Consider the following 18,845-nt stretch of genomic DNA (forward strand, 5'->3'; position numbering starts at 1 on the left):
GTTGACACAGCTCTGAAGTTGACTGGCCTTCATTGTGCTTTTTGGGAAGGTTAGGTGGGTAGACTTTGAAGTCAAGAGATGAGAGTTTATCCTGACCAGCACAATGGATCAACTGCTCTCTAATCTACACACGTATAATTGAAAATAGTGGACAGATAGTTTTCGTTTGGATCAGAATTCTCAGTGTTTCTCCAGAGAAAAAGTAATATCAGGTAGAGAAAAAAATAACAGAAGGGGTGATTCAGGCTGACATAAAAAGCCATTTGATATCTTTCTACCTTGCTACTTTATATCAAGAATTTTCATGGCTGAACTTTCTCTTAACTGGACTATGGGCAAGTGCTCTGAGCTAACCAACTCCTGAACATCTCTCTCTAGCTAAGGCTTCCAGATCCTGGGAACTCCATGAGAAAGTGAAAACTGAAGTCCATCGTGTGGTGGCATTACCTACCTGGATTCATATAGTTGCTTTGTCTGAGGTTCTTTATTGAATCGGTTCACTTTTTTGCTAATCTGTCTGAATTGAACAGTGCTTTTGGCATCAATCAGACCCCACTGGACATCTTTAGCAATTGTATGTGTTTGAAGCAGGAGAGGACCAAGCAGGGCAATCTGGGCTTCTGAATGATTCCATTCATTCCATGGAAGCATTACCTACTGCCTCACAGCATTCCCAAAGCCCTTTCCATTTCCTCCCTAGTTCTCCACGGCTTTGCAACTTCAGCCTTCCATCCCCCTGCCACATAGGTTATTTCCAGTCTAAGTTTATTTAGGCACAATCTCTTTCTTCATATACATGTATATGTTGGGTTTTTCAATATGTCCAGCATCCTCTCCTCACCAGCTGCCTTTTCTACAAATGACAGCATTTGGACTCAAACACGAAAGAAACAAGTCCTCTTCCGTTCCTGGGGCAGCCACCTGCCTCAGCCTCCAGAGTCCTCCTGTTCCATTCTGTTGATCTTGGGTAAACTGTGGAGCTGGATATGGTGGAACAGAATTTCCGAGTCATTTACCTGAACAGTTTATATTCTTTGGATCTCTCCCAGACAGCTTGCTGTATCTCAAGTAAGGTTCAAATTCTTTATTCTGACCTCTTGTGGCTCATAAATTTTGACTTATATGTGAGCTTTGTGTCCACATTTCTTAGTTTGCTTTGACTCACACCAGAGAGGTAGTTCGGGCTGATGAGTGACCCATTAAAGCAACCATTAATAGTGTTTAAAATATATATACATTTCTATGTACGCACACATTTATTTAAACTTTTTTTTGGCATTGACAAGGCAGGGAAGAAGCACATATCATGCACAGATAACCCTCATTCATTCATTTATTCATTCAAAAGCCATTTCCAGGGCAACTTGCATCTTTGGGTAGCCCCTATTGTGGCTGTAAGGTTACTACCATGAACTCATTCATGAATTTAACCATGCACCAATTATATGCCAGCTTCTACTCAAAGTTCCAGGATGGCAAATATGAACAAGACAGGAAAAAGTCCCTGCCCTTAAGAACTCACATTCTGGTGTATTCACACAAAATGTAAAGGAATGAAGGGGGAAGAGAGTTAACACTTGTGTTGGGTGATTGTATAATATATTAAACTCATTAAATTCTCACAAACATCCTATGAGTTATTGCTGATCCTTTTATATCACCTTCTCAAGACCCTCTAATCCTCCCACCTGGTCCCTTTCTTACATCTATTCCATAAAGAATTTCACATGGATGACACAGATAGGCAATCAATTATCACTCAGTGAAACATACTATATAGAGATATGGTCAAGATGCTAAGGGTCAGGAAAGAGAATGTTCACTGTCCAGGCAGGTAGAGATCCTCAAAGTTTATTGTGCATAAGGATTACTTGGAAAGCTTGTTTAAATTTTTGATTGCTGTGCTTCTGCCTTAGAGATACTCATACAGTACATCTAGGGTAGAAACCAGGGATCTGAGTTTTAACAAATGCCCTAAGTTATTCTAAAGGAGAGATGCTTCAGATTGACAAACAGTGGTCTAGGAGGAGGTAAGACTCCTAGGTTGTCTAGGCGATTCCTTCTGGGGTCCAATGTGGCCAAATTTATTTACTAGTATTCTAATGTATGAAATATCATTACCAGGTGGATTTATTTATTCATTTCATGATTTTTTCCAATATCACTATTACTTAACACCTTAATGTGAATTACATTATCAATTGCACTGATCCTTGACAGAAGAAATGAAGGCAGCATAAAGCACAAAGTGAAGGCCATGAATAATGGGGAAAGGCAAAGACCCCATTTCCAGGGCTCAGTTGAGAGACAGAGTGTCAGGCTCTGCTTGAGATCTTCTTACAAGTCTCTGCTTCATGGCTTCATCCAAAGAGGTCAAGTATGTGGAGACTAGCTCAGTGCCCCTTGTCTAGTTTCTTCTGCCTGAAACCCATTTTACGTACCACTCCTTCTGTTTTTTTCTGGATTCTTTCCTCTCTGATCAGATGACTCTCAGAATTCTGTTTTCCTGTAGCCTTCCCAGACATAACTTTACCTCTTTACATCATCTCAGGAAATTCTTAGGTCTTTTGTGTTAGGGCTGACCACGTGGTCCTGGGTATGTTATTGAATACAGGCATGGCTCTTAGTCCTCAAACTCAGGTGTGCAAGAAGTGTTGCATTTATTTTCTTTAAATCATCATAAATACAACTCTTCATGTTGTTGGGAAATTCAGTCTGATATCTTGGGGCTCCCCAGACCCCAGATTCCCAGGGTCTTATGAGCACCAGAACTTTGGGGTGGCCCTTCTGGTCATGGACAATGATCCACACTGGTTAGAGCTGCCTGTTGTCCCTTCGTGGTGTTACTTCAAGTCCCTTGGCTCTGTTTATATGTGTCACACAGAGAACATGTGGACTTTTGTGGAGGCTGGATGCCCGCTGGGCATGGGCTAGGTCCCTTTGGTACACACAAAGCTCCCCTCTCTGAGTTTTTGCACTCTCTTCCCAGATAATGCTACCAAGAAGCAACACATGGGCCTCACTCACAGTGAGAGCTAGAACAATCTGTTTGAATAGTTTAGGCTTTGTTTGGAGGTGAAACTAAAAGTCACCTTCTTTTGTCTTTTGTATAAGTCACTAATGGAAAAAATGTTGAGCAACTGGATAGTTTTACACAGTCAAGAAGAAAGAAAACAATGATTTTTTGACTGCTTTCTTTGGAAAATAATATTGATATTGAAAACTTACTATGTATCAGGACATTGACTATGTTATCCTTTCGAATCCTTGTAACACATTTAGGGGGAGATAGCAACCTCCAGATTATGCAATTATAGGGGAAGAAACAGAGACTGAGAGAGGGTGAGGTATTTGTCCAATACAAAAAAATTTAGGCACAGAAAAGTAAGTGACTTGTCAGTGCTGAGAGTCAACATGGGTCTCTTGAGTCTAAGACCAATATTTGTTTTCCCACATCATGGGATCTGTCTGCTATTGCTACAAATTTGAATAAAAAGATTATTCCTCAAAAGCTCCATTTCTTTCTTTGTGTATTTAGGTTGCTAAGCTATTTGCCTATTTATAATGACAGCTCTAAAATATATTTAATATTTGGAAAATAAAATTTTAGCAGAAGTCTAAGACTTTTCATTCAAGTGTTTCTTTTGTCATTTACTTGTAGGTATAATTAGTATAAGAGAAGTCGGCTTTTGCATGTTATAACCTAAATTGCTATAACCATTGAGTGTCAACCTCTGCCTATCCTTGACTCCTGTTCATGAAGTAAAATGTATAATTTATTATAAAAAAAAGATGAAATTCATCTTCATGTGCAAAGTGATCCTTATGTTTTGATGGTAATTCTCCAGTATCCAAAGTCACTTTGGGAGAATTCAGTCACACTTTCTAGTATAAGTTCTCTCCTTCAAGTGGCCTAGGGCTAAATCAACCCAGACACCAATGGATGGCCTCATTCAACTTCAAATCCTCCAGAGGAAGAAATCCTTCAATTTTCTTCTTCCATTACTTCACAATACTTTACCTTAAACATGCATTTCTACCTGTGCAACTTATATCTTGCCTGCTGTGATTTCAGTAGTTTTTCCTCTTGAAACATCTTCAGAAAAGATGGAGAACAGCTGGCCTCTACTCTGCATGTAATAACCCCTCTGAGACTCGAATGTTGTTATTCATTTCCTTACCTTTAGCGGAAGAAATTTTTTGCTGGACATTTTGGAAGGCCTACCGGATGCAGCTTTTAATAAAATATCCATAAGCTGGAAGAAAGCTACCAGAGAGGAGATGACCTCTCTTGGAACCAGAGCATCATGAGGACCATAAAATTCAAAGGCAGAACTCATATGGAGGAGTACATGCTGCTGGAACAGCCGTTGTTTTGTTTGTTTGTTTGCTTGTTTTAACAAGGCAGTGTTTTATTCTAATCATTGTGATTAGAACTATTAGCCAATGGCAAGAAATTGGCACCATTTATGCTTACTCTCACATAATTAATTTAAAATTAAAGGGAAATAAGTTTAGATGTGAAGAAATCATGGCAAGGAAAACAAAAGAAAATGTCAAAACATAGGAGTCATCATCTTTTGTATTTTTGTCCTTTTAACTTCCAATATTCCATCATCTCATAATGATTTATTGAGTCCCATGATGTCCCAGGCACTGTCACCACGGTTATAGTGATGACAAGAAAGAAGTCATAATAATTATTATCCCCTTAAAGTAAATATCAAATTCATTCAAACAATTCTTGTTAATCACAATCCTTGCCATATAGGAATTTTAAACCAAGATAGAAACACTGATATAAATCCATTCAAAGAACATAGAAAAAAAATTAAAATATAAAGGAATTGTAGGCAGCATAACGTTTAAGAATCTTGGAATGGAATAACAGACTCTTATACTTGGAGGGTATCTGAGGCAACTGCATGTGCAAAGGCCCTGAGGTCTTGATGTATTCATGGAAAAGCAAGCCCAATGTTCCAGGAACACTTGCAGAGAGAGAGAGAGAGAAATGGTAGAAGCCAAAGTCAAAGAAAGCCAGAGTCCAGGCTGTTGGGGCCCTGTAGACCAAGATACAAACTTAGGAAGCTGTTGGAAGCCTGAACGAGAAGAAGGGGTATTTAGCGGGCAGGGATTTGGCTATATCCTCAGCTTATAGAGCAGTATCTGACATGGAAAGAGATCAGTAAGTATTTCTTAAATTGATGGATGGATTTGCTCTCATCATCCTGACCTCACCCTCTCAGATGTCCTCTTCTTTGTCAATAGTCTCCTTAAAACAGGCAGGGGATTGAAAGCACCTCTCTTGAGCTGTCAGGCTATTGGACAAGACTAGCACCTCCTTCAAGGTACATTTTACATCTATTCCTACAGCCCTAAGACTTTTACTCTTCAAGGAGCTTCACCTCACTGCTCATGTGGAATTGCGTGGAGTTACGTAGTAAAGTCAAATGCCAGACTCCTTTTGCTGAGCCAAAGATGAAGTCTTAGGGGCTGCTGTTCTCCTCTTTAAAGCCCTTTCCCCTGACCAACCTGAGCCAAGTTGCACTAAAACCTTTCCATATAATTTTTGGTGTGAACTAAAATGTAGAACTTTACATTTATTGCCATTAAATTTCATCCTCTTGGCTTCTGTTCCTTGCCTTCTGGAGAAGGCCGAACACAATTGGTCTTTAGAACGTTGGTGAGAGGCCATGTCATCTTCAAAGCAAAGGATTCAAGGTGTTTTCTTAGGACATGATTATGGTAAGAAGAGCATTTGGTGGGACGGCTGGAGCAGCAGGACACATTAGGAAAGGCACGAGCTGGAGAAAGAGCAGATTTTGAAGTCAGGTCGGTTTGCGTTTAAATCCAAGACCTGCCACTTAACTGTGATTGGGCAAGTTAAATAGTCTCTCTGAACCGTGACATCAGTGAATTGGAAACAGTACACTTCAGAGTGTTATGTTGACCATAAAAAGGCAAAGATGAGAATTGGTTTGTAGTGTAACACACAGCAGGTCCTGAATAAATTCAGTCATTACTTCTCTCTGCTGTTGGGCAGTATTTAGATAGGCTTTTAACACTCACAGAATCCTTGTGCAGAAGATATTATTGTGTTCATTTCCTAGTTGTGGAAACTGTGTAGTTAAGTAATCACTAGTACGTGGTTGAATCAGGAGTCATCCAGGCTTGTCACACTTAACCCTTCCTTTTTCTCCCTGCTGTACTTGATCATTCTGACTGAAGTTTTCAGGGGCTGGTGGATCTCAACCCTAAAAGCAATTTGGTAGAGGTGCACCACTCAGAATGGAAACAAAAATTGCAAACTTGAATCTCTCACTGGTGTTGAGCTTATGAAATGACCATGTTTTCCTAGGGCCTGTGTCAGGAGAAAATGTCAAGCCGGTGTTGAGGGGAGAGATACCCAATGGGAAGACATAGGACAATATGTCCTGGTTGCTTTAAATGTTCAAATGCCCGAAGCAGGAGACTGGATAGGCTTGCATCTTGCTCCTCAGCATGGCTTTCTGTGGTTCCTGGGAAATGAATAGCTTATTGAACTAGAAAGAGCTGACGCAAGTGCTATACCATTTTATTGGTGAATGCTTGCTCGAAATCCAGGAACCTTTAAGTTGGCTGTTCTCAGCCTCACAGAAGTCGCCAGCTGCTTGAGTGTCTATGTCTCCTCCTCCTACTGGTGAGATATGGGGAGAGGAGGACCGCAAGGTTAATGTCAGGCTGGCCACCGGCGAGTTACCAGGTAAAGGGAGGGGAAGCAATACTACATAGTTTTTGTGAAAAGAGTTTTGGGTTCAGGCCAGGCTCCCTCTAGGATCCCTTATGCCCAGGAGAGAAATCTTGGGGCTAAGAATGGCAGAGTTCCATGGGAGGGAGCTCAGGGAAGATTACATACTGGTAATTTTCTGTTTCTCAGAAATCTGTGAGCTTGGCCTCTGCAATTCTATAAAAGGGAAGCATGGTGTCTGTCCCATGTTAAGGCTCTGTGATCTGTTTGGGGATTGGGGATTCTAGGAGAGGGTTTTACAGCAGGATGGTGGCCACGTCAGAGACAAGAGGCTGTAAGCCATGTGGCAGCCAGAGTCGCAGGGCCCCTGTGAACAGCGGAGTTGCTGGGATGCTCAGATGAGACCCTGGAAGCAGAGTCAGCACAGGCCTGGGCATATATAATTGCTCAATAAATGTAAAGAGGAGGAGGATGGTAAATTCTTCGGAAGTCAGGGCATCAATTTGAACTTGCAGTGACCTCAGGCTGTTGCAGCTTTTCTGTCCTCCTATTCATATGTCTTAGAAAAGTTTAATTAGCCCGGTTTATCCCTTAGGTTACCTGGAAATGGCTAGAGTCTCTTTGGGATAGACTGGCTCTGTTCAAGAGGAGTGAAGAGAGAGTGAAAGGAGGTATTACTTATAACAACTATGTGATGCTACTCTTTAATATGTTATTTGTTGAATACTTAGTATATATTAGGCATATTACATATGGTCACATTTAACTCACAGTTTCCTTGCATTGAACACAGGTTATATGACCTGTCCATGATAGAGACACACTGGGAAATCTGACCCTAGCCTATCTGGTTCAGAAGCCCAGGTGAAGGCGGTACAGCAAGGGAGGAGGCTGTGTGGCCAGGTGCTTTGGTCATTGGTATAACCTTCGGCATGCAAAGAGCTTTTGCAAAGCCAGTCTAGAAATCACTCTTACAAAGGGCCAGCCATTTCTGTGGTCTTGTGGGGACCAGGGCTTTGGATGAATCACCTGACTTCCTTTTCCAGTCAACATTCTTAAGCCCACTTGGTTGGAGTGTTCATATCCTGCCTTCACATTAGGCTGTTTGGACAGGACAGGAGAGCCTTAAAAAGGCTGAATAGAAAATTAATGATTTAGGCTCTTTTTCAGAGAGAAAATGGGAGATCAACTGTTTGAGATAGCACATTCCTTTTTTCCTAAGCTCGGGGGCTTGAGTTTTATTTTAAGCACAGCATGTTTCACAGGGTTCTCACAGCTGATGTAGTAGCAGGGAATAACTTAACAGCCCTTGAACAAAGTTATACACTGTGGTGATGGTGCAGGGTGGGGGAGGGTGGGTTAGAGTTTCTCTATTTCCTTGTTTTCAGTTCCAGAAGAATCAGACCTTCCGTGTTGGTGGCCTGACATAGGCCATGGCCTTGTCAGTGGCTCCTTAATTAACAAAGAGGTTTTATTTATCCAGTGCAAAGCTTGTCTTACCCCCTGTCCCCATCCGCTAAGCCAGCCATGCAAATCAGCACGTACAGAGACCTCAAAGAAACCCAACAGTGGACTTGGAAGAATCCACACAGCCAGCAAAGGGGAGTTTACTAAGCCTGGTCTCTCCGTTTCTTCTTCTTGGATTTAGTTTTTACAGGACTCTCAATGTGTTTGCTGCAGGAAAATGGGGGGCGGTTCCCATAGGCAATCAGGTAATTGGAGTGATAGGTGTGCATTGGGAAGGTAAAGAGAAGAGTGACTTGGGCCAGAGCCAGCAATGTGATAGTTCAGAATTATTACAGCCTCAAGCTCATGGAAAAAACTTGGCAAGCTACAGCTTAAAATATAGGCCTAGTTTTTAGCCCCAAGGGCCTCCAAGTACATATATTTCCTTCCCCTGAAAGTCTCAGGCAGCTTTAATCTCTCATTCAGAGAGTCACAGGCTGGCGAGAGGAACTGGACTTTCACCTGTAGGCTCTGGCCCCTCTGAACAGCTAGGAAGGCTTCTTAAGCTGTCAACCTCTTGGGAGCAGGCCCCACTCCTGGCAGACAGCACTGAGGCTGGCAGATGAACTTATGTTGTAACTGGCGGGCTTCATACATTCCAGAGAGGGAGGGCCTATGTTCTCCAGGAGATAGTGAGATGAGTGGGGTGCCAGGTTTTCTGTGATTTTTGCCTCTCAGCTGAGTTTGCAGGAGGAAACCAGCCACACAGACACCGTGAAGATTGCCTCAGTCATCCCATCTGAAAGCCACTCATCAGGGAGAGGAGAAAAGATGAATGAAAAAAGATGGTCAGCAGAGTAGAAAGTCCTTCCCAGGGCCAGCACTACTGGGCCCCTGAGTTTGAGTATCTTATCTAAATGCCTCCTTTTAACTCCTCCAGTTAAAGCCTCAAAGCATAGAGAAAGGGGATCCAGAGCTTCCTGGCTGTCAGAGTGATGAGACACCAGAATGTCTATCCATTGGTTCCCTGGGGGGGTGGTGGTGGAGACATTTAGTGCCCACTATTAGGCATACATTTCCTTTGCAGTTGGATTGGAGCCACATGAGCAGTTCTGGCCAATGGCTGTGTGATCAGAAATAATCTATGTCATGTCTGGGCTAATGCAGTGAAGAGCCTCGGTGCCACCTCCATCTCTCTCTCCTCTGACAGGGCAAACTTGAAAGGAATATACAGAGATGAAAAGACAACTAGACCGCTAGACCCCTGTGTCATTGGTTGGAGGAAAACCCCTACGAGCCATCCTGGACTTTCAGTAAGTGAGAATTATACTTTTGTTGTGCTAAGACACCGAGATTAGGAGTTTGCCTGTACAAACCACTAAGAGTAATTATCCTAATGGAATGATGTTGAGCTGGTGGTTTCCAGGGAAAGTCTTCTAGCATTCAAGTGCTTCTCCAGAATAGGCTGATGGAGACCTGTCTCTGTCTAGTCCTACAAAGACTCCACAATTTTTTGCAAGGTTCTTTTGTGGGAGACTTGAGTATTAACCAATCCCCAAAGGACACCTCTGGATTGTTGAGATCCCTGTGACTTTATGATTTGAAAACACTTCCTAGATGTCCAGAGAGCTTTTATTCATGCCAGTCTACCGACGTTACGGCTCTACCAACCACAATGAGTGGATCTGGTTGCACTGATATATTCAGCACATATTCACTGTGTGCCTACAAAGGTCCAGAGAGTCTTCTGGGAGCTGGGATGCAATGGCTTTTGGCCTGCTCCATGGCCCTGTCCCCATCCTCCCATGATGCTTGGTTATGTAACATGATGGAAGGTACCATTCCCAGAAGCTGATCATATCAATGATCTCCTCCCAATTTCTTAAGAACCTCATTAGGTAAAAATTCTTCTTCTGCTTTCTCTTACAGATAAAGGAGCCTGACTTCCAGAGAGCCTCTAGATCACAAGGCCAGGAGGCGCAGAGCCTTCTCAGCTCCGATTCTGCAGCCTCTGTACTCTTTTCACTACATGTGGACATTCCAATATACCTTCCCAGATTAATCACATGAGATTCTGAGGATGTCCTCTCCATGGTCAACTTTGCTCAGTAAGCAGTGATCTTTCTTACTGGTCATAGGTCTGCTGATTTGGATCTATAGGAGAGGAGGTGTTTCCCAAGAATCATGAAGTATGTACTTGTTTCTAAGAGACATGGATATGCACCTTGTAGAGTCTCTTACATAGGATTCAATCTGGCCCAGTCTCTTGACTCTTTCTGGGACTGTATCACACCTTTCGGCTTGCACATTCTGCTCTGTTAGTGTATTTGTTGAGGAGAAGATAGATATATCTCTTTGGATGTCTATTTTCCAAGGTCTTCCCCCTTGGGCAGGCAGGGAGGTTTTTGTTTTCTATTCTAAGTGTGTTTCCTTTGATTTAGACTTCAGTAAAGAAGGAGAGTAACCACAAATTAATCCATCAAAGGGTTGCTATAAAATATGCCTGTGGCCCTGGTGTGAAGATTTAATAATAATGATTACTGGGTCGGGAATGGGGAGAAATGTGGGATTAGAAGAAGTTGTCCAAAGTCAAAATGCATATTCCTCAAGTCAGGATGAGAGAGAAAGGAACAGGCTCAAGGTGTAGACAAAGGAGTCATCTTGTTCCAGAGCCAAAGAAACTGCCAACTCAGTACAATATTGCCTTTGACGCTTTTGCTCTAGGGACTTTCTCTTTAATGGAGGGTAATTAATTATTATCACCCACTCTTACTTAGTAATAATCCTTTTACAGGCACTTGCATATTCCACATGCATGCCGTTGTCTAATATCTAGGCTGGAGGGAAGTGGTTCTTGGGTGGATGAAAATTGCATCCCTGGAGAGCTTCTCCCTTGGAGCACATTCTCCCCAACACTCTGTGACTCACCAGCTATATGGAACTTTGAAAGCTTGACATTCTCTGCAAGGCCTGTAGAATAATGGATCCACATATGCAGGATGGCCTAAGGGAGTGAGAAAGAGTGGACGCAACCCAGTTCTTGCTCAGGAAGCAGAAGAACAGTGCGAGAACCCTGGTTATTATTGGACAATCACTCTTTTAAAAATTTTTTTTATTTTTTGGCCTCGCCACCTGGCTTGCAGAATCTTAGTTCCTCAGTCACGGATTGAACCCCGGGCCCTCGGCAGTGAAAGCGCAGAGTCATAACCACCGGACCACTAGGGAATTCCCTGGACAATCACTCTTGATATACCAACCTCAGTTCTGTCTCTGTTCTACCTGAATGGCATTGGGCAAATCATTTAACTTCCTAAGTTGAGCTCTCCAACCTGAGTCAGGCATATGACATGTGTTTTTTCTCTTGATCTCACTCAGCTGTTCATGAAGATGACTGAGCTCATCTGGTGGCTGAAGGGATAGAGCTCTTCAAGGACAGGTGCAAGATAAACATAAGCTATGAAAGTTGACTTCACAATGATTACATGCCTTGAACCGGTGTTGCAGCAACCTGCCCCTTTGCCCACAGCTTCTTTTCTGGTTACTTTCTGGCTGAGAGGTTGTTCTCTCTCATGAAGGTGGGTGGTGAGAAGGCAAAATGGGGAAAGGGAACTAGCATTTAGAGATCATCTGGACTGGTCTAGTACTTCGCCAAGGCACTTCATCTGTGTTTTCTTATTTAATCCTCACTATAACTCTTTGAGAGTGTACAACTCATTTTACAGATGAGAAATGGGGGAAAAGTGGGGCTCAGAGAAGTTAAGTGACATGCTCAAGGTCACATGGAAAAAACCTGGTGTCAGTGGGGCACAAAGGCTGGGCTCTTTCCACTCTGCAAGACCTCCTCTTAGGTAGGAAAATATGGGCAGTTGTGTCAAAGCCAGGAAGAGAGTGAAGCTGGATTCATCATCCATGCACTTTCCTCCTGTGTTATTCCACTCCTCTTTTTTTCTAACTCTTAAATTATGTCCAGATCAGAAAAGGCAAAATGGTAGGGCTGACCTTCTTCAATCGCTCCCTGAATTCCTGATTTCAGCATCCCCTTTTCCTCACTCCATCCCTCCAGCTGCTTCTAGGAGTGATGTCTGCTTACCTCCCTACTCCAGGGCCAGAGCACACACCTCCCCTCTCTCTGCTGCTGCCCCACCCAGAGCCTCTCCCTGGCTCTTAGAGTTGCCAAGCTCCTGGCAACAGAGAAATCAGAGGAGGAGCGTGGGCTGCCAGGCAGTGTCAGGTACCCGAGACCCATCTGGGAAGATAAATGGAATGCTCTGCCCTTTGTGAGATTTCTGAACCACTGAGAAGATGGAATTCCAGAGATAAAGTTCCCTCCCTCTCCCCACCATTGGCTCTTTCTTGCTGATTTTAGTCTTTGGAAGGGGATGGAAAAAGACCTTCAGGGAGGCAGTCCAGTGGATGCTACAAGCTCGTTCTCCACAGAGCAGCCCAGGAGCCACACTCATGGTGCTCAGTTCTGGAACTCCTCTTACTCTGTCTCTCCCTCTTTTTCTGCCACTCATACCATTTTCCCACCTAAAATGTGATAAGAGAAACAGTAGCTAAGGGACCAGCTAAGCACTGAATAGAAAGTGCTTTGATTCTAAGAAATTTATGATCCCTGTCCCAGCTTTTATGAGTGTTGAACTGAGATAAGAGATGTGGTGTGTGTGTGTGTGTGTGTGTGTGTGTGTGTGTACGTGTGTGTGTAAGAGACAGGGAGAGAGTTCACTGAGAATTTCCAACTTGAGAGGTGTGACAGATGCTAGGGCCAGTGATAGAAGAAAAATAGAGGGCCATTTTTTTTTAACCATTAAAAAAATTGAAGTATAGTTAATTTACAATGTGTTAGTTTCAGGTGTACAGCAATGTGATTCAGTTATACATACACATATACCCATTCTTTTTCAGATTCTCTTCCCATATAGGTTATCACAGAATATCGAGTAAAATTCCCTGTGCTATACAGTAGGTCCTTGTTGTGTATCTATTTTATATAGAGTAGTGTGTATATGTTAATCCCAAACTCCTAATTTATCTCTCCCTACCCCGCTATCCCCTTTGGTAACCATAAGTTTGTTTTCTATGTCTGTGAGTCTTTTTCTGTTTTGTAAATAAGCTCATTTGTATCATTTTTTTTAGATTCCACATATAAGTGATATCATATGATATTTGTCTTTCTCTGACTTACTTCACTTAATATGATCATCTCTAGATTCATCCATGTTGCTGCAAATGGCATTATTTCATTCTTTTTTATGCCTGAGTAGTATTTCATTGTGTATATATACTACATCTTCTCTAACCATTCATCTCTCAATGGACACTTACATTGCATCCATGTCTTGGCTATTGTAAATAGTGCTGCAATGAACATTGGGGTGCATGTATATTTTTGAATTACAGTTTTCTCTGGGTATATGCCCAGGAGTGGGATTGCTGGATCATATGGTAACTCTATTTTTCCTTTTTTAGAGAACCTGCATACTGTTCTCCATAGTGGCTGCACCAATTCACATTCCCACCAAAGGTGCAGGAGGGCTCCCGTTTCTCTACACCCTCTCCAGCACTTATGATTTGTAGACTATTTAATGATGGCCATTCTGACCGGTGTGAGGTGATACCTCATTGTAGTTTTGAATTGCATTTCTCTAATAATTAGCAACATTGAGCATCGTTTCATGTGCCTGTTGGCCATCTGTGTGTCTTCTTTGGAGAAATGTCTATTTAGGTCTTCTGCCCATTTTTTGACTGGGTTGTTTGTTTTTTTGATATTAAGCTGTATGAGCTGTTTGTATATTTTGGAAATTAACCCCTTATCAGTAACGTCATTTGCAAGTATTTTCTCCCAATCCATAGGTTGTCTCTTCGTTTTACTTATGGTTTCCTTTGCTGTGCAAAAGCTTTTAAGCTTAATTGGGTCTCATTTTTGTTTTTATTTCCATTACTCTAGGAGACAGATCCAGAAAAAACATTGCTGTAATTTATGCCACAGAGTGTTCTGCTTATGTTTTCCTCTGGGAGTTTTATAGTATCCGGTCTTACATTTAGGTCTGTAACCCATTTTTAGTTTATTTTTGTATATGGTGTTAGAGAATGTCCTAATTTCATTCTTTTACATGTAGCTGTCCAGTTTTCCCAGCACCACTTATTGAAGAAACTGTCTTTTCTCCATTGTATATTCTTGCCTCCTTTGTCATAGATTGATTGACCATTAGTGCATGGGTTTATTTCTGGATTTCTATCCTGTTTCATATGTCTGTTTTTGTGCCAGTACCATACTGTTTTGATTACTGTAGTTTTGTAGTATAGTCTGAAGGCAGCGAGCATGATCCTCCAGCTCTGTTCTTCTTTCTCAAGATTGTTTTGTCTATTCAGGGTCTTTTGTGTTTCCATATAAATTAAAAAAACTTTTTTTTGCTCTGGTTCTGTGAAAAATGTTATTGGTAGTTTGATAGGGATTGCACTGAGTCTGTAGATTGCCTTGGGTATTATGGTCATTTTAACAATATTGATCCTTCCTATCCAAGAACATGGTATATCTTTCCACCCTTTGTGCATTGTCTTCAATTTCTTTCATTAGCATCTTATAGTTTTTGGAGAAGAGTTCTTTTGCCTCCTTCAGTAGGTTTATTTCTAGGTATTTTATTCTTTTGGGTGTGATGGTAAATAGGATTATTTTCTTAATTTCTCTTTCTGATATTTTATTGTTAGTGTAGAGAAATGCAACACATTTCTGTATATTAATATTGTATCCTTCAACTTTACCAAATTCATTGATGAGCTCTAGTAGTTTTCTGGTAGCATCTTTAGGATTTTCTGTGTATAGCATTGTGTCATCTGCAAACAGTGACAGTTTCAATTCTTCTTTTCCAATTTAGATTCCTTTTATTTCTTTTTCTTCTCTGATTGCTGTGGCTAGGACTTCCAAAACTATGTTGAATAAAAGTGGCAAGAGTGGGCATCCTTGCCTTATTCCTTATCTTAGGGGAAATGTTTTCAGCTTTTCACCATTGAGTATGATGTTAGCTGTGGGTTTGTCATATATGACATTTATTAGGTTAAGGTATGTTCCCTCTATGCCCACTTTCTGAAGAGTTTTTTTTTAAGTCATAAATGGATGTTGAATTTTATCAGAAGCTTTTTATGCATCTATTGAGATGATCATATGGTTTTTCTTCTTCAGTTTGTTAACGTGATGTATCACATTCATTGATTATGGATATTGAAAAAATCCTTGTATCACTGGAATAAATCCCACTTGATTATGGTATATGATCCTTCTAAGGTGTTGTTGGAGTCAGTTTGTTAGTATTTTGTTGAAGATTTTTGCATCCATGTTCATCAGTGATAGTGGCCTGTAATTTTCTTTTTTTGCAATATCTTTGTCTGGTTTTGGTATCAGGGTGGTGGTGGCCTCATAGAATGAGTTCAGAAGTGTTCCTTCCTCTGCAATTTTTTGGAATAGTTTCAGAAGGATAGGTGTTAACTCTTCTCTGAATGTTCGGTAGAATTCACCTGTGAAGCCATCTGGTCCTGGACTTTTGTTTGTTGGGAGTTTTAAAATTACTGATTCAATTTTGGTACCAGTCATTGGTCTGTTCATATTTTCTATTTCTTCCTGGTTCAGTCTTGGGAGATTGTACCTTTCTAAGAATTTGTCCATTTCTTCTAGGTTGTCCATTTTATTGGCATATAGTTGCTCATAGCAATCTCTTGTGTCCTTTGTATTTCTGTGATGTCAGTTGTAACTTCCCCTTTTTCATTTCTGATTTTATTGATTTGGACCCTCTCCCTTTTTTTCTTGATGAGTCTGGCTAAAGACTTTTTAATATTGTTTGTCTTTTCAAAGAACTAACTTTTAGTCTCATTGATCTTTTCTATTATTTTTGTGTGTGTGTATGTCTCTATTTCATTTATTTCTGCTCTGATCTTTATGATTTCTTTCCTTCCACTAACTTTTGCATGTCATTTGTTCTTCTGTTTCTAATTGCTTTAGGCATGAGGTTAGGTTGTTTATTTGAGATTTTTCTTGTTCCCTGAGGTAAGCTTGTATCACTATAAACGTCCCTCTTAGAACTGCTTTTCCTGCATCCCATAGGTTTTGGATTGTCATGTTTTCATTTTCATTCGTCTCCAGTTTTTTTAATTACCTCTTTGATTTTTTCAGTGATCCATTGGTTGTTTAGTAGCATATTGTTCAGTAGCCTCCACATGTTTGTGTTTTTTGCAGTTTTTTTCTTGTAGTTGTTTTCTACCCTCATAGCATTGTGGTCAGAAAATTGCTTGATATGATTTCAGTTTCCTTAAATTGACTGAGGCTTGCTTTGTGGCCCAGCATGTGATCTACCATGGAGAATGTTTCGTATGCACTTGAAAAGAATGTGTATTCTGCTACTTTTGGATGGAATGCTCTATAAATATCAGTTAAGTCCATCTGGTCTAATGTGTCATTTAAGGCCTGTGTTTCCTTATTGATTTTCTGTCTGGATGATCTGTTCATTGATGTAAGCGGGATGTTAAAATCCCCCACTATTATTGTATTACTGTCAATTTCTCCTTCTATGTGTGTTAACATTTGCTTTATTTATTGAGGGGCTCCTAGGTTGGGTGCATATATATTTACAATTGTTATGTCTTCTTGGAATGATCCTTTGATCATTACATAGTGCCCTTCTTTGTCTCCTGTAAGTCTGTATTTTAAAGTCTATCTTGTCTGATATAAGTATTGCTACTTGGCTTTCTTTTGATTTCCATTTATGTGGAATATAAAGGGTCATTTTTAATAGAGGTCTCAGTTCAAGAGAGAGGTCAGAGGAAGAGGATGTGCTTAGAAGAGAGCTTCTGGACCAGGTAGCCTAATGTGAGATCAGATAAAGCACAAGACCACAGCTAGGACTCAAAACCCTGAAGGCATCATCTGGAGCAGAGTGCATTCTGGACTTGGTGCCCTTTTTTTTTTTATTACAGTGTCATCACTGTCATCTAAATAGGTAAGCTGTTTCAACTCCCAGACCATGGAGGCAAATTCATACACCATATGGCTACTTCCTGAGCAGAGCTCCTGGCTCAAATGCTTTCCTAACCTCTTAAATTTACATAATTTCTAATTTCCTAAATCTAGACTGTTTAGTGGTATCTCACCAGAAAACACTGTTATAAGCACTCTTTGTCCACAGCTATGTACCTAGATCTGCAAATCTGTATATACAGTCACTGTCTCTCACTGTGATGCATTCACTGAAGGGCCTTCATTAACATTATACCATTAATCACCACAACCAGAATTCTATCTGGTGGAAGAAGCTAAGGAGGTTAAGCCCATGCCCAGATAATCACTGAGGAGAAGAGCTGGGGTGCAAACTTGAACACCCAGCTCTAAGACCTGTGCTTTGAACCTGGGTGTTGGAGAAACCTTCCTCTTGAGAACCCACCCATCAGACAACAGGGTTCCCATCTAGCTACATCCTGTTCTGTTATTTATTATTGCAGAGCAGGCCACCCCCAAACATGGTGGTATAGAACAACAACTGTTTTATCATGTTTTCAAATTCTGAGGGTCAGTAATTCAGAGAGGGCACAGTGGGAATGGCTCTTCTCTTCTCCATGGTGTCTCAGCCCTCAGCTGGGAAGACTCAAGTGGCTGGAGGCTGGCATATCTGGGGCTAGAGGATTCACTTCCAATATGGCTTCTTCACTCACACACCTGGTACCTTGGTTAGGATGGCTATCATCTGTAACATTGACTTGTGGTTAGCTTCATAGTTGAAGCTAACTATGAAGCTAACTTCAGCTTCATAGTTGAAGTATAGAGGGAATTCTTACATGGACTCAGGGTTCCAAGACTGAGTGCCCCCATGAAGGTGGAGCTGCCTCCCTTTATAACTAGCCTTGGACATCACCTAGCCTCACTTCTTCTATCCAGTATTGGTCAAGATGTCTCAAACCTGCTCATATATAACAGGACTCTACTGAGTCCTCTCAGTAGAGGACTGTCAAAAAACTTGTAGCCATGTTTTAAAACCACTATATCTGTTAAAATTTTGTGTCAGTAAGCAAGTGTTTTGGGCACTTCAGATCCTGACATATGCCAAAGAAAAAGTACAAACACATTGTTTGTTTTATTTCTTCTTTTTAAATTAACTAATGGAGAAAATTTGGGTCTCTATTTGCTTGAAGGCATTTTCTTCTCCATCACTATGGTGATACAGTGGGAAGGGTATCAGCCCAGGAGAGAAGAGCAGGTGGACACCATCCTCCTGTGAGATGTCAACTGAAAGGAAACCAAAAAACTCTGCCACCTTGGCTTTAGTTCAGGCTCAGAATCAGTCCACTTAGTCAAAGTTTCCATTTTACAGCTGAGAAGGCTTAGGCTCAAAGAAGAGGAAAGACTTAACCAGAGCTGTGTGGTCTAATATGGTAGCCACTAGCCACATGAGGCTATTTAAATTGAAATGAACTAAATTTAAAATTTAGTTTCTTGGTTACATTTCAGATGCTCTACAGCTGCATGTGGGTGGTGGCTACTGCGTTGAATAGTGCAGATACAGAACATTTCTATCATTGCAGAAAGTCCTCTTAAATGGTATTGTTCTAGAGTCACACAACCAGTCTAGTCTAGTCTAAAGCTGAATCCTAGTCTGGACCACCCTCCACTGTTGACCAAGCCCTGAAATTT

Source organism: Monodon monoceros, unplaced genomic scaffold (assembly GCF_005190385.1).
Source record: "Monodon monoceros isolate NGI ecotype Baffin Bay Population unplaced genomic scaffold, NGI_Narwhal_1 Super_Scaffold_16, whole genome shotgun sequence".
Lineage (NCBI taxonomy): Eukaryota > Metazoa > Chordata > Mammalia > Artiodactyla > Monodontidae > Monodon > Monodon monoceros.